We start from the raw sequence: 16,412 nt of genomic DNA, 5'->3' as shown, positions 1-16,412 counted from the left end.
ATATAACAATAATTATTATATATATATATATAATAATTAACATATAACAATCTTTTAATATTTAATATTATTAATCACATATGAAATCAAATCTCAAATTATATCATATTTTTTCACCAAAGTTAATATAAAAAAAAGTATATATTGTACATGTCGCAACCCACACTATTGACGTCACTGTCAAGCGACATTGTCGTATAGTCCTGCCTTTGTCGCAAGGCCTGCGACGACAGTCACAATACCTGCGACAATAGGCTCGTGGTTGCCTGCGGCTTAATAAAAGGAACGAGATGGGATAAAACCCTCCCTTCCATTGTGATGTATATATATTATATATTTTTTAATAAATTTTATAATAAATATATATGTATGTATGTATGTATGTATGTATGTATGTAGATTTGTATACTTTAAAAAGAGAACATATACATAGTTTTTAAACAAAAAGGGCTTTCCAATCCTATAAGTTAAGAATTTTCTTTTTAAAATAATTGTTCTCTAAATATACCCATTAGTCCTTCTAATAGGTTTGTCCATACGTATCTGAAAACCCTAGCCCCATAGTTTCCTCAGATCTACGCATGTGGGATTTCCTCATATAGAAATTTCACTACCCATGACAAGAATGCATACAACCAATATATTCAACACATGAAATCCTTAGAAAGCATTCAGAAGACACAAAGAAGACAGAAAGTGCTAGAGGTGAAAATAACATATGTAAAATCACAAGTGTCTACCTGGACACTGATGCTAAATCACTTCTCCTCAGAATCTATAGAGTAAGCTTCTTCCTTCTCCAACGTTCTCGGGTCCTTCAAACACGCTCTTCGAGCTTCTAGGAGTGGCTGAATATAAAGAATTCTTAGGAAGCACCTCAAATGTCTCTAGAAACAACCAGAAGATTAGATAAGCGTTGACAACTAAGCACGAGCTTTTTCCAATGTTCTAGATGAGTCACAAGGTTGTGGACACCATGTGCTTAACTTGTGCACTAACTCCTGTGTTGTAGACATATGTGCAATCAAGAGGTGCATTTACTCCTAGGTAGACTTATAACTTTTATTTTAATTCTTTTATTATTATTATTATTTATTTATTATTGATTATTATTATTATTATTAATTTTAATTTCTTTTATTTAATTTTTTTCTCAATTTATTCCCATTTAATTAATTAAAATCAAAATATCAAAAGATCATGATATTATATTAATTTTTCCAAAATAATTAAGTCTTTTAAATTTTAGACTTAATTAATAGAATATTCTCCAAAGACCTCCAAAATAAAATATGAAAACCCATCATAGAACAATCAATACAGAATAAGTCTAAAAGGTTAAAATCATGAATTATGTCATCCAACACATTCAGAAGGTAAAATATCTCAGATACTTGTCCTATCTCTATAGGACAAATGGTTTAAGGGTTTAGGATTTGGACTTGAGAATTTATCTCCCCTCTCTTACTGTTGAGATAATGCGATAGGGTATGCTCATCCTAGCAATTCAGGGAAGTCGATACCTGGTACTTGCAACCTGCATAAAATCCATGCATGTACATACTATATATCTATCTATCTATCTATCTATCTATCTATCTATATATATATAGACATACATATATATATATATACATACATACATATATATATATATATATATGTATGTCTAGATACATATATATATATGTATGTCTATATATATATATATATATATATATATATATATATATATATATATATATATATATATATATATATATATATATATATATATATATATATATATATATATATATATATATATATATGCTAAGCTAAACATGCAATGGTAGGAAGTGGTGCATCATGTAGATCTTGACTAGCAGGTGACTACGACTCCCTTCCTTAACCACACTAGAAATGCCATATATAAGAAAACAAACATGCACACCATACACATGCAAGTATGGGGTAAGTATCCATAAGAAAATACATGTGATAATAAACCATCTAACTACTCACCATCAATAATTGAAAATAATGTAATAATCATCATGCATACATGAAATGTAGAGTCTAAGTAATCTCATCATACATCAATTGAATCCATAGCACAATATCTGATAGTCTCTAAATAATGCTACTAACTATCAACATAACACTAGTCTAACAAAGTCTGGCAATAATAGCAATAATGTGTCCAAAAAAGGGGGAGCACTACAGGGGATCTCACCCTAACCTGAATACTTAGTAATAGCATTCTAATATGAATTTGAATGAAAATTTTACACTTTAATCATCAGATTATTGACAAATATGCATAGAAAAGATGCTAGATAGTAAAAAGTTTAAAGCAATAGATTACATTAAGTGTTTCAATTCTACGAGAAAATATTTATAGGTTCTTGTGCGTTGGATTCCCTTTTCTTATTAGCAAGATATGGGAGAAAAAAAAGCAATAGAGTGGTAGTACACAAGAACTAAAACCTTTCTCTTACTATACCCAATTACAGTAGTTTTATTTTGCATTAATTCCATTATGAAATCTCTTCAATTGATTTGCATTAATTCCATTATGAATTGCATTAATTTCGTAAAATTATTTTTTTTCTTGCTTTATGATTTCCATGAAATCTCTTCAACTGATTTGCATTAATTCCATTATGAATTGCATTAATTCCATAAAATTATTGTTTTTCTTGCTTTATGATTGGCTTAATTTTTAATAAAAGTTGTATTCTCCATTTCTATTAATTACTACATCATTTAAGGATACAACCACTGAATGAATGACTCCACATTGATTATTTTTGTCCCTATGGATAACTGATTGTAATGCAAATTTGATATAGCATTTTATCTTGTGGGTGCTAGATATTCCTGTACCCATAAGCCATTGTCCTGCATAGGGTTTCAAATATTATTCTGACTAACATGAAGTATCTATAATTCTCACTTCTTGATTCTTGAATATCCAATGAAACTAAACAAGACTGTTGATTGCTTCCAACTATAAAAAGCCATGGTTAGCTTAACTTCTTTTTTCTTCCTTGCAAATATTGACTATGAATACTAGTTTACTCAACTTTGGAAACCTCTTTGAAACAAAACTATAGGAAGATAGATTGGGAGCAAAGCCTAAATTTGGTTGATACACATTGAACAAGGATTTTGGAGTACGAGACTATAAAATATTGCTTGCTTAAAGGTGTGGTTTTAGAAATTGTGGTTTGAAATGTGTTTCTTTGGATTCCCTTAAAATGTCTAATAATTTATCATTATAGAAACGAGAATCTTAGACAAAGAGTTCCAAAGTACTTGAATTATTTTCTCCTATTAGGGATCTTGAGACTTGAGGTTACTAACATGAGCTTACCCTTAAAGGCTTACATGTTTAGTACAACTTTGATGGGGATTCCTAGCTCAAACCTTGAAATACCAAGAACCTTTGCTGCTTAGCTTTAAGAGGGTATGGGAACATGGGTTTTTTTGATAAAATTTTTAAGTTTTCATTTTTTCCATGTTGAAAGTTGGCTGTTGTAGGGGACTTTAGGACATCTATGAGATAGCACGGGGATGTTGGGGATGGGCTTGCATCCCCTTGGGATTTCCCAATGAGGAGGATTCGTAGGAGACATCCCCCAAGGGTAGGAAGGAGGATGTCCTATCCCTATCCCTAGAACATCCCCTTTCACTAGATACTATATAAAACATTGGAAGGATCAACCTTAAGAAAAGTTTCAAAATAGTTCATGGGATACTCAAAGAAAAGTGTATCAAAAGATTCCTAACAATATGGCAATAGCATAAAGTGGTTAAATATTGCTTTCAATATTCAGGTCCAATTTGTCTCTTCACCAATGATTTAGATTAAAACATTCTACAAATTTGCACCAGAATCTAGACAACTTTCCTATAGTTATTAGTATATGAATACACCATATCTCCATTGCTCTAGTCAAGGATTAATGTCTTGATTCAGTTAGCATATTGAATGTGGCAGAATTATGAACATGATAGTCAACCAATCAGAACTATTAGCCCAAGGCTATTAGAAAAGGTCAAAATTAAAACACTCTAATTATTGCCTCAATACATGATTAGGAATTAGTAATGAATGATACCAAATATCTTCTATGAAGTTTATATAAAGTTTCAACGTATTTATCACCTAGCTGATTTGATAGTAGTGTGTGCTAAATGCTTCAATAGTGTTTCAAACTTACTATTTGTATATGCAGCCAGAAGCATGATAGTCTTACATCTCTAGAGGATATATAAATAATAGTCTCAACTAATGATAATATTAAAAGACACTAAACAATATATAAATGTACCAAATTCCTTATTGTGAATTTTCCATCAAGATAAACTTCCAAATTTATGATACTCTTGTTATCCAACATACATATTTTGCTTAGAATCATAACAAATAATATTACAAAAGTCCTAGAATTGGGGTCTAAAAAGCCAAAAAATTCACTTAATTAGAGGATATAGAAACTTACTAATTGTAAACAATAGGCATGTTTTGGACAACTTGGCTTTTCAATTGGGGACCTAGGTCCCTACCTAAATAGCTAGTATGATCAGGTTCCCATCACAAGATATTGGCTATATTGACTGGGCAAAAACTCTTGTTTAGTAGCAATATTGACCAGGTTACTTTGCAGGCACTCTAGCATTGTATAGGTTTTTGGAGTTTTGATTCCATTCTTCTATTATCTTGGCTTTCTTTATGTATGTTTTACAATTGTAGTCACACCATACATGTACACACATATCACAAACATGGTTGTTACCACAAAGATAAACACTCGTGTTGATGACAATATGTCATGGGGATCACTTGGATTCCTATTGCATGACACATTTAGGCATAACACTATTATCAATGAACCACATTCATGGGTTCCTTGAGAGGCGTATTGTCCATGGGGGCTAACTTGGAGGCTCCATACCTATAAGAAAAAGGTGAAAACATATGGCCCTAATTAGTTGGGCTGAATTTCCTTCTTTGACTAGGTGACACATTTAAATTCATTTGGATTTGGAAAGAATGAGATTACCTACCTTAAAGTTATGAGAGTGCTTTCTAATAAGCTCAAAGGCGTAGAGTATGTTCATCCAAAATTTTTAACTCATGCAAATAATTCAAACTATTAGTGTCATCATCGATCACTCCTTTAAGGGATATACATAATGATGGTATCTCTAGTTTAGGGGCATGATAGCATTGGCTCTGTATGCTAGGCTATAAGGAGTAGACCATGTATCTACAGAAACACTAGTGCAATAATCCCAAAAAACATAGGTTAATTGGGTATGCCAATCTCTCCCATTCTTAGTTACAAATGTTTGCAATATTTTCTCAATGGTCTTGTGAGAGGCTTCTGCTTAACTATTGGATTGAAAATAATAAGGTATAGAGAAGTGATGTAGGAAAACAAATATTTTTGTAACTATTTTACCTCATTTTAAAAATATATCCCATTATTTGAGACAATAGTGGAAGATAAACCAAAATGAAATTAGATATTGTCTAGTACAAATTGATAGATAATTTTAGTGATGGTAGACCTTAATGGGCCCCCTTCCACCCACTTACTAAAATACTATGAGGTCATGATGATAAAAATATGGCCTTTAAATAGTGGCAGAGATATTTTTCCAATTATATGTAAACTCCATGTCTAGAAGGGCCACAGAGAGTTTTGAGTTTAGTGAGCTTGTCCAAGAGCTTAAATCAAATTTCTATGTTGTTGGCATTGTGAGTACTCTTGATAAATGAAAAGGAGCCTTTCTCCATCATTTTATAATAGTATTGCACATGAATTACCTTTTGAACTAGGGCCTTACCACCTATATGTCCTCTAGTGGGGCCTGAATGAGCCTCTCAAAAAATGAGTGGTATCTCACCCTTGGTTAAGTATCATTGGAGGAGACCATTATAGGATCACCGATACAAGACATTTGAAAAGACAAGATAGCAACCAAAGAGCTTTCTTATTCTAATATAAGCATTTTCATCAACTCTATTAGGGAATTTTTTTCTCTTCAGATACCCATAGATGCCAACAAACCATTCTTCTAATCTACATGTACACAAATGTGATCACCAAGGCTTGGCAATTCTAATACTACATGAGATCTCCACACTTGTAGCACAAATTGATATGCATTGGTGATGATTTTAGGTCAGACCAAAGAGGCTACACTAGCCTTTGCATCCGCATACCAATTTTCTCTCTTTGAAATACTATCTATCGTGTAGTAATAGAATTGATTAAGATCAATGGTAATTCTATATATTGAGACAACCTAGATTGGTTCTCCTTAAGTTATTATTGGATTCACTATCAACATATAGTTTCTATGTATATGAAGGCTTTTAATCTCTATAGGAATCACAACATGTACCCACATGAATAGGGCTTTGTACTCAATGACATAATTTGTCTAATGGAATTCTAGGTAAAAGGAACAAGGAATTAATTTTCCTTTAAGGGATATCAAAATATGAAAATAACTAGAGCTTGCACCCCTTTGACACTTATATATGTCATGTACTTTCATCCCAAAGATATCACTATAATGATGGCATTGTGGTAATTGTTGTCCTGCATTTTGGTGTCATATGTTTCAAACACTTGATGGAATTAATAAAGAAGCATTTGTGAGTTCTCTAACATTACTGTCTATTAAATTTCCTATATATTCTTGTATACATTAAACTACACCCTACGGAGGAAACATGGGTTGTCCAAAAATCTAATTCCATCTTAGGATGGATTGAATTCAAGATTCACGATGTGCTTCATTACTCAGTTTATGGAATTTTCAAACATGTGAGGTCTCAATCCAAAAAAAAATTGTAGAGAGGTCTTGGTAATATTTTGGTATTCTATGTGTAATATATTAATTGTTAAAACAACCCAATATGGGTCAAAGGAGAAGCCAAAATTTGAAGGAAGATATATCTGAGCCTCTTAGATCAGTTAAAAACTAAAAGTATTACTAAAATATCTTACATAGATTGCCTTCTTTTATGACCTAACTTTTGATAAATTTCATATATAATAATGATTGTTGCGTGCCTTAAGTATTCAATCAATGCGATTGGACTAGATTTATCTTCATAAAAGTACATTAGTTTATTTTCTAAGCATCATGCTACATGGGAACTGGATAATTGAACCCTGATGAGTAAAATGCCTAACCTATGATCCTTTTCAGTAATGAAACTCTAGAAAAGAATTTTTTTTGCCGTTTGGTTAAAAAAACAATTTTATTCATTAAACAATCATATGATTTTTCTATTAGATCATATTTTTGTTGTGGATTGGGCTATTATCTCTATAAAAAGAATCTCAGACCTATTTGAAATTGACAAGCAGTTTTTGCTACATTTTGAATGATCAAATATCAATAGTGTAAAACTTTTAAGATTTTTTTTTTAGTTCATCTGCCACACACAAGAGATGGTTGATGTCAATCAATGGATAATATTGAAGCAACTTTAGATTTGATGTAAAATCACCAGCCAACAAGCGACTTCTTACACACATTAGCATAACACAACATATGCAGAGTAATATGTCCTGCAGTAATAGAGTAGGCAATGCCCAGTCACTAGATAGCCTAAAATTTTATGCAAAATGTGATACACCTTAGAAGCATCGACTCAAGCTCTCCAATATGCCAGTATCTTTTATTTCATTATCAAGAAAATTAATAGAGCACATATTTACTTTATTTAATTTTTTGGGTATTTGATAGATTATAACTTTTGTAAAATTTTGATTGAAACTTTGTGTAAATGATTAATAGAAGATTCTTTCTTTCAGATGGAAGACAGAAACATACCATAGGCCCATAGGGATTTCTTAGAAGTGAGTCCTAAATCCTTATAATATCAGGGAATCTAAAATCTTGTGTGAAAACTAGAGTAATCCACCTGAATGCATAAAACTGAGGGTTAACCTACACAATACAAGCAAGATTAAGCATGCTCCATTATATCTTTTCCATAAAGTAGTATTTGATAAATATATAATGGTTTCCCATCTAAAGGATATCTTAACATAGATGAAAGGTTAGGTTTCTGCCGTGGGATAAAAGATCACTCTCTTCAAGACACCACCTTTAGCCTCTCTCATATAACTAGTTTGAATTGAAGAATGCAAATCTATAAAAATCATAGTCTATGGTGATCTGGGACAATTATGGATAGTCTCTAGAAACAGAATTTAAAGAACAAATAGAATGAAAAAACACAAAAATGTAATGTGAATCAAAATAAGACTCATTTTCCTATGATAAAACATTATTGTGTTGTAATGGTAAAAATCAAGAAGAAGATCTTCTCCTTCATGTTCAAAGTTTAAGCTCATCTATATTTTAGTCTTGATTGACCCTTAACTAGTGAATCTTGGATTATCATTATTTGATTGTAGGAACATGTATTCATTTTCTTATATGTTTGAACTAAACTTACTTAATGTTCTTAGGATAATTTTGTGTTAAATCTTATTGATACACAATCATTTGGATTGGAATGCTTAGGACTCTAGCTGCAATTCTAAAGAGGAATTATTGGAGCTTGCTTTCTTGCCTTGAAATCATTCCACCTTTAGCTCTTGACATCTTTAAACTACAAGATAACACCACTTGTCAAACATTTGGGTTTCATATTTCATCTAAAATCAAAATGCTAAGAAGAAAAATCCAATGAAGACATCCTACTTAGATGATTAATTTCTATAAGTATAATGTCTATTCTTTAAATACAATTTGCATTTTGTGGTTTATAGAAAAAATGAGAATTTTAATTAGAACACTTAATCACAAAATTCATCCAGTTTGTTTTCTCCTTAAAGAAGATATCTAACAACTCCTTTCTCATTTATGGATTCCCACAAAATATTTATCAATACTTACCTTGTTGCTTGTAACAAAATGTTGCATTTCTAAACTCAGATCTACAATCATTTGAACCCTCCAAATACAATATTCCTTTATAAACTCTAAGTTTAACACTAAATCCATTCGAGTTTAGATATCTTGATCTCTAATTTCTTTTCCAAAATCATCCTTGAAGGTGGAACTCGCCAATTTTCTCTTCTTATATGCTTATGGAATTTTTTTGGATGTTTCAAAGAATTTCAACATCCAACCTTTATAGACATTTGAGTCCTAAATTCACGTCCCTTGATGTTAGGCCCAAGTGGTCTAAGGATTAAGTTTTTAAAAATTGTACAACCACCATGAGGCAAAACTTGCATAAGCTAATTGATTTGTAATTAATTGAAATCTGAATTCTTCTTTTGACCCTTAGGCCAACCCACCCAGGCCTATTTTTCAACAAATTTTAATTGCAATTATTTCATGGCTAAAATTTTAATGATCTTAGGCTCATGTGTTTTTGAAATTTACCCATCTTTTGAGTTCACATGTTCTTGATTGAAGATTGTATTAATATGTTTTGATCTTTTAGTCATCTTCATTAGTTGATGCATTAATCACATTAGTCATTTCTATTAGGATTAGTCATAGCATGTTGCTATTAGCACCTAAGTAACTTTCACCTCGTGACATCTCTTTGAGGCATTCTGCAAATAACTAAGATACATTGTCTATAAATTCACATTTTGCAAACATCTAGGCCTTCTAGAAATTATAAGATCATTTTAGTTACATTTGAAAACATTAATCAACAATTTCCATATGTGCAAATATAAACATTAACTACAACATGTCCAATCTATTTGCAGGTATATTTTCTTGTAAAGAAGGACCACGCTTGACAATATGAACCCAAAACAAAATAATGAGACAATGGCTACATTGTGGGCTCAGTTTTGAAGAAAACCTAATAAATGTCATTGTCCTTGCAAAAAGTTTAAGGGCTTAAAGAATCAAAGAATTCTAATCACAACATCCCAGAGTCATTGTAGGCAACATGGTCATGTTGAAGGGGCCATGATTTTTGTCCATTGCTGAATGTGGATTTCCTACTAGAGGAACATGGAGGTGCAAATATCCAAGCTGAGGGTAACACTCCCATGGAAGAAGATGATAATGTGCCAGAGGACATGATTGAAGAAGATGGTATTGGGGTAGGTGATGAAGAGGCTCATAATGATGGTACTAGTGAATCTGATAATGATGATGAAGATGATCTTGATATACTTTTACTTGAAAAGGCACACGAGTCCTTATATGAAGGCTCCCAAACAACTCTACTCTCAGCTATAGTGTTGTTGGTGAACTTAAAGGTTACGAATGGTATATCCAATGTAGCAATGTCATGTATGCTAAGGTATGTCATTTTTTTCATCTTCAATGTTAGCATACACTTACTATTCATTATATTAACAATGCATATTTGTTGTTGTAGGTTGATTAGTGAGTTTTTCTTACCACCATCAAACATTTTTCTTTGTTCGTACTGAGAATTATCTAACATTATGGATTAGATTGGAATGAAGTATCAGACAATACATACATGTCCCAATGATCACACTCTATATCATAAACAATATGAATTTGCAACAAAATGCCCTGATTGTCATGTTAGTAGATATCAGTCAAATCAAATAACAAAAAAAGTGCCTCACAAGGTTCTTCGGTACATTCCCATTATTCCATGTCTTCAACGGTTATTTAGGTGTACTAGCTTAGCACAATTTATAGATTACCATGCACGCAATAGAAGTCATGATGACATTATGTGAATGCTTGGTGATGGTTCTACATTTAAAGAGATAGAAGAAACACAGTCACACTTTAAAGAAGAACCTCGTAATTTGAAGCTTTCATTGGCGGCAGACTATGTCAATCCATATGGAGATATGAGATCTATTTACTCATTGTGACCTATTTTTGTTATTAACAATAACATTCCTCCTTGGATGTCCATAAAGAGGGAGCACATAATGTTGTCAATGATCGTGCTAGGTATTTTTTCATTTTATAGTTATCTAAATTAATTTATAAATAGTGCATGAAAATGGTCATAATAATTACGTAATGTTTATGTTCATTCAATTGCTAGGTAAATACCAAGTTAAAGATATGAATGTGTATATTGAGCCCCTAATTGACAAGTTGTTGAAGTTATGGAATGGCATCACTATCTATGACATCTCTAGACTGATAGGAAATTGACAATTTCAATTCCATTCAATGCTTGTATGGACAATACATGATCCCCCGGGGCTTACTCATTTTTGTGGTATGTTATATTGTTAAGATCACATTTTTTGGTCTGTTATAGTGCTTACACATTACTATCGAATGCTTAAGTTGCGCATGATAATTGTACATGATCTTTTAAGTCTTCAGACAAAGGAAAAATTTGCATGTCCAGTTTGTGGTCCAAAGATGAAATCTTGTCATTTGAGAAGTTTAGGAAAGTAGGTGTTTGATGAGTTTAGACACTTTCTCCACAATAATCATAGGTATCAAATTGTTGAAAAACATATTTTCAATGGAAAAGAAGAGACATCATCAAGGCCATGAAGAATGACACCTCATTTATGGAAGTTGGAATACGATTGACTAAATTGTCAAGGTAATGTACAATTTTTTTTCCAAAGTTTAAAATTTGTATTTTGATATTCTCTTATATTTACTAATACTATAATTGATGTCATGAAGGTTTTCAAGGCATCAATGACCAACTTTATAGAGGAATGAAAGGTTATCCTACTCAATTTAGTAGGTTACCATACTACAAGGATCTCCCAATCGTGCATTTGTTTGATGCTATGCATATTGGAAAGAATGTAACAGAGACACTATAGAAAACGTTGGATGGAATGTGTGATAGAGAAAAAATTGCCAAAATTTGCACTGACATTCATGAATCCAATCATGCACTAAAAGCTTTCATTGAATCAAATAGCAATGGAGACCGTATAAATACAAGTGCCCTTCCTTGGTTATTAATAGAGCAACAAAGTGATGCATTAAAAGAAGTCATAAAAAAAGAAAAAATTCTAATAGGATTTTCTGCAAATATAAGCACTCTTCTATCAAAGAAATGTGATTTTGGGCACAACACATGATTGGCATACCTTTGTCAAGGTAAGTCATATTTTCTATTTATAGTATATTTGTAAGATTGAATGTATGAGGGGGACACAACCCAAGCACATAACGAACACAACAGGAAAGGGAAAATTTTATTAACTATGAAAATATGCTAGTATACTTAGTGCAGAGAAAATAGACTCCAAAACATGCCCTATGGGCTTACAATAGCATAAAACTAGAGATAATTTCTTCTCCTAGTACCTTCTCTCAAACTCCACTCCAAACTGCCTTTTACAATCCTAGAAATGTCTTTAAATAGACCCCAAAGGGTTAAGGATTAGGAATACATTCTATAAATTTCTAGTTGGCATCCACCACCAAAATGGAAGGTTCCAAAATTCACTTTAGAAGTTGGTACAAAATTAGAAGAATCCAAAAATGGTAGTCGAACTTTCGAGAGGCATAACTTTTGAACTGTAGCTCCGATCGATGAATCGTTTACATTTTTGAAAAACTCTTAGAGTGCTTTATAGCCCTATGGACCAGATTTTCTTGTCCCCCATTTTTTGGCCCTATACAAGGTCATTTAATGCCTCAAACTTGACTTTGAAGCATTCTTAGGAGGTCTCCAAAAATTGAAAAACTGTAATAACTTTCAAACTGTGTAGCCTTTTAACCTGATTCTTTTTATGGAATGTTCTAAATTAAAATTTTAATCTTCCTTCCAATTTACACCTTCTAATTAACCATACTTATGGCTCAATTACATAGTCCTATTTTTCTAGCATTTACACGTATCCCAAGGTGCTTAAATACTCTAACCTAGAACACTTATAGTCGAACTGTGAGAGTTAGAACCTTTATTTGACCCAAATGGGTATCCAAAAATGAAAACACATGAAACCGAAACTATGTCTAGGTACATTTTTTTGGGTGACACAGGATTGCCCTTATACCTCTGGATGCTCCTGCATCAGACACCTAGGGTAGATTGAAAAGTGACCCTGTCACTTTATGGATGGTAGAGGAAATCCCAAATGGGAAACCTCAGCTGCTGATATCCAAGTTGAGTCCTCATTCGGTCGACCTTTCCACTTAACTTGATACTCTTCATACTGCCTATTTTTGGTACTCCTGCCCACATGACTATCCAAGATCTTTTCTATCTCCTCCTTCTTAGAAGCACAAATTGGACATGGCTCAAACATCATCTCCTCATCTGTACCATCATCGTGATACTGTATTAAGTCTGCAGTGTTGAAGGTAGGAGAAATGTGAATTCCATATGGTAACTCCACCTCATATGCATTTTCTGAGTCACGTTTCTTCAAAATTTTGTAGGGGCCAAATTTCTTCATCTTCAGCTTGTTGTAAGTACCTACCAAAAATATTTCTTTTACTAAGTGTACCATGACTAGATCCCCTACTTGGAATTCCTTAGGTCTTCTCCTTTGATCAACCCTAGCTTTATACTATTGATTCATCTTGATAATGTGTACCTGAACCTCCTCATGTTGGTGCTTGATATGCTCAACAAAATCTTCTACTTCAACACTTGTCCTCTCCCCTTGCTCCATCTTCCTCAATTCTGGTGCAATCCTTGAGCTACTTCCATATACAATTTGGAATGGTGATTTACCAGTACTCCTATTTATAGAGTTATTGTAAGAAAATTCCGCTTGTGGTAGAATCAAATCCCATCCCTTGGGGTTATCCCCAACTAAACATCTCAACAAATTGCCCAGACTTCTGTTTACCACTTTTGTTTGGCTGTCAGTCTGTGGATGATGTGTGGTATTGAATTTCAAGTCCATTCTCAATTTTTTCCACAATGTTCTCCAGAAATACCCCACAAATTTAGTGTCTCTGTCAGAAACTATACTCTTTTGGAGGCCATGTAGTCTTACCACCTCTTGAAAAACAAGTCTACAATATGGACAACATCATGAGTTTTATGGCATGGAATGAAATGTGCCATTTTGGAGAACCTATCAACCACTATAAATACTAAGTCATTAACCCTTTGTGTCCTCAGAAATCCAAGAACAAAATCCATACTTATGTCCTCCCATGGCTTTGATGGAACATGCAATTGCTAATAAAGTCTAGCATTGTGACTAAATCCCTTGGCCACTTGACAAACTTGACAACTCTGTACAAACTTCTTCACATCCTATGAAATTTGAGGCCAAAAATAATATTCTCTAAGAATGGTAATGGTCTTATCTTGACCAAAATGTCTTGCCATCCCTCCACTGTGTTTCTCCTTAATCAAATTTTCCCTCATGGAACTCCTTGGAATGCACAATTGACTGCCCTTGAACAACATACCATCCTAAATCAAATAGTCTAACCACTTTGTTCTGTCTACAGCAACAGGTTCTTTACAAGCTTTCCATGCTACAACAAAATCAGGATCCTCAAGGTATAGATTCTTGAGTTCATTAAACCCAACGAATTCAACCTGCATTACTATAAGCAACAATTGCCTCCTACTTAATGCATCTGCAACCCTATTAGATTTTTCACTTCTATGCTTCAACACAAATGTATAGCTCTGCAAGAACTCTACCCACTTCATATGCCTCTGATTTAGTTTACCTTGACTATTTAGATACTGTAATGCCTGGTGATCAGTATATAAAACAAATTCCTTTGGCAATAAATAATGCCTCCATTTCTTTAAGGCCTGAACTATTGCATAGAACTCTTGATCATAAAGATAATACTTCTTTTTTGCATCATTCAATTTTTCACTAAAATATGCAATAGGCTTACCTTCTTGGCTTAATAAAAACCCAATAACACTACCACTAGCATCAAAATCTACTTGGAACACCTTGCTAAAATCAGGGAGTGCCAACACAGGTTATTCTGTCACCTTCTTCTTTAGCAATTCAAAACTTCTCGCTGCTGTCGCAGTCCATTTGAACTCTTTCCTATCCCCTCTTATTGTGTCAGTTAGGGGTGCACATATGCCACTGAAATTTCTAATGAACTTCCCATAGAAACTAACCAGACCATGAAATGATCTCACCTCAGTAGCAGTCCTTGGAGTAGGCCATTCCAAGATGACTTTTACCTTCTCTGGATCCATTTTGAGACCTTTAGGTGATACAACAAACCCCAGGTAGATTAACTCTTTTTTTAGAAAAGCTACACTTCTTCAGATTAATTAATAATTTCTCTTCCCTTAACATTTCAAGGACACTACGAATATGCAATAAATGTTCTTCCAAAGGCTTGCTGAAAATTAAAATATCATCCAAATAGACAATAACAAATTTTCCCAAGAACTTCTTAAGTACCTCATTCATAAGTCGCATGAAGGTGCTTGGGGCGTTCGTCAATCCAAAGGGCATGACTAGCCACTCATAAAGACCCTCCTTGGTCTTGAAGGTAGTTTTCCACTCATCTCCTTCTCGTATCCATATCTAGTGATAGCCACTCTTGAGATCTATCTTTGTGAAGTACTGAGCTCCACTCAAGTAGTCTGTAAGATCATCCATTCTTGGTAAAGGAAACCAATATTTGATGGTTATCCTATTTATAGCTTGAGAGTTCATACACATTCTCCACTCTCCATCCTTCTTTGGTGCCAATACTATAGGTACCGCACATGGAGTCAGGCTCTCTTGAATAAAACTCTTCTTCAATAGCTCCTGAACCTGTCTATTTAGCTCCTCAGTTTCAGTAGGAGTCATCCTATAAGCAGCCTTGTTAGGAAAACTAGCTCCAAGGATTAAATCTATCTAATGAGTGAGATGCCTTACTAGTGACAATACTTCTGGAACATTATCAGAAATTATATCTCTAAACTCACTTAATAAATTTGAAACTTCAAGTGGTATTTCACTACTACCTTCCTTATCTTTTCTAGGAATCAAAGCATAGAACATACACTAATGTTTCATGCCATCTAAAAACTTTCTTCCATCAACAAGACAGATCCTAGCACTGCTACATACCATTTCACCTTCCTTAACCATGGGCTTCAGTTTGTGGCGAACTCCATCCTTTGTCAGAGAGTATGTGTTTGCATGACCATCATGTACTACATGCCTATCAAACTGCCATGGTCTTCCCAACAATAGATGGTAGCCATCCATTGGAATAATATCACAAAGAAATTCATCATGGTAACTCCCAATTTTGAACTTTACTAAACATTCTTCACTTATTAGGAACTTATGATCATCCTTCACCCAAGTGATCTGATAGGGTTGGGGGTGTTTCTCCCTCTTGAGCTTCAGCATAGAGACCATCTCTTCTGACACTAAGTTGTCAGTGCTACCACCATCAATGATCACATTGCAACATTTATTCTCACATTTGTACTTGGTACAAAATAGGCTCCTCCTTTGTCTCAATTCAATCTCACCACTTAGTAG

This window comes from Cupressus sempervirens, chromosome 9, assembly GCF_028749045.1.
Source record: "Cupressus sempervirens isolate cs-2001-9-10 chromosome 9, ASM2874904v1, whole genome shotgun sequence".
NCBI classification, from domain to species: Eukaryota; Viridiplantae; Streptophyta; class Pinopsida; order Cupressales; family Cupressaceae; genus Cupressus; species Cupressus sempervirens.
The sequence above is the reverse complement of the archived record's forward strand: the minus strand, read 5'-3'. Positions refer to the sequence as shown.